The following is a 1426-nucleotide window of genomic DNA, read 5'->3' as shown; positions in this document are numbered from 1 at the left end:
GGCGACCGAGGCCCGCGAGGAGTGCGAGCGGGCGCGCCAGGCTGCGCAGCGCGCACGTCAGGAGGCCGACGAGGCCCAGCGCGACTACGAATCGCGGCTCGCTGCCGAGCTGGCCAAGGCCGCCAAGGACCACCAGCAGATGGTCCACCAGATGGCCGCCGCTGCCGCTGGTGCCGGGCCGGCCGTCAACAAGGACCACCACCACACGGCCGCGATGCCGATCGGGGCCAGCAAGTACCGAAGCGGTGGCGGCGTGGTGGCCAGCGAACACGGCCGACGGCTGGGTGGTGGCTCGGGCGACTTCGCGGTGCGGCACAAGGATGCCGACATCGCCAGCCTCCAGGCTCTGTTGGCGGCCGCCGAGCGGGCCAAACGTACCCACAATCCTTCTCGTGTGTGTTGCGTGTGTTGCGTGCGTCGTGTGTGTGTCGTGTGTGTCGTGTGTGGTGTTTTTGACGTATTGGAGCGGCCCACAGATAATTTGGAGGACGAGCTGGTGGCGCTGACGTCCTCGAACGACGCTCTGGCGCGGCGGGTGGGCGAGCTCGAGTCCATGGAGGAGCGCATGGCCGAGGTGCAGCGGCGCTACGCCACTGCTCTGGAACTCGTCGGCGAGAAGACGGAACAGGTCCGACACAACACAAACAAGTCATGGACATTACGTGTACAACGTTGACTACACTTGTTTTGTGCTGATCCACTCACTTTGCTGTTTGCTGTGGTGAACGACAACACCACTGAAGGTGGAGGAGCTGCGGGCTGATCTGGGTGACATGAAGGAGCTCTACCGCAATCAGATCTCTGACTTGCTGAACAAGATCGACGTCCTCTCCAGAAAGTAACCAACCAACCAAACACATCATCATTTTTGCCACAACAAACATACAATGTGTAGTATGTGGTCACCATCTTGGCGTCATCATTATTTAGGAAAAGATCAACTTCCCTAAAACGCACCACGCCCCTTGAAGAGAAGGTGAAGTTGATAAACAAACTCACGCGAGACCCGCCCATGAGGCGACCAAGAGGCCTCCTCGCCCAGCTGTGGCAGTGGCGCACGGTGGCCACAGTGCTGGGGCTGGTCGTGTGGAGCGGCCTTCTGCTTCAGAACCAACTTCGATTCGCGGCCAACAACAACGCCCACCATGGCAGCGGCGGCGCGGGGGCCTACCCGGGCTCGAGCCTTGCAGTCGACGACGACGACTTCGGCTCGCCCCAGCCGCACCTCACCACCTCCGACACCGCTACGGCTTTGTCCGGAGCTGTTGAGCGAGTTGACGAGGAGGTTGTGGAGGGTAAGGTGGTGGTGCGGCGGGTGGAGCGGGTGGAGGCGAAGGGGGTCTACAAGCCGTTCCGAACGGCGGTGGACCTGCTCGAGGAGGATCCCCACGACGTGCCGCCCCTCGTGCGCGCCTGGCGCCGCGGC

Source organism: Acanthamoeba castellanii (genome assembly GCF_000313135.1).
Source record: "Acanthamoeba castellanii str. Neff unplaced genomic scaffold scf7180000084613, whole genome shotgun sequence".
NCBI lineage: Eukaryota > Discosea > Longamoebia > Acanthamoebidae > Acanthamoeba > Acanthamoeba castellanii.
The sequence above is the reverse complement of the archived record's forward strand: the minus strand, read 5'-3'. Positions refer to the sequence as shown.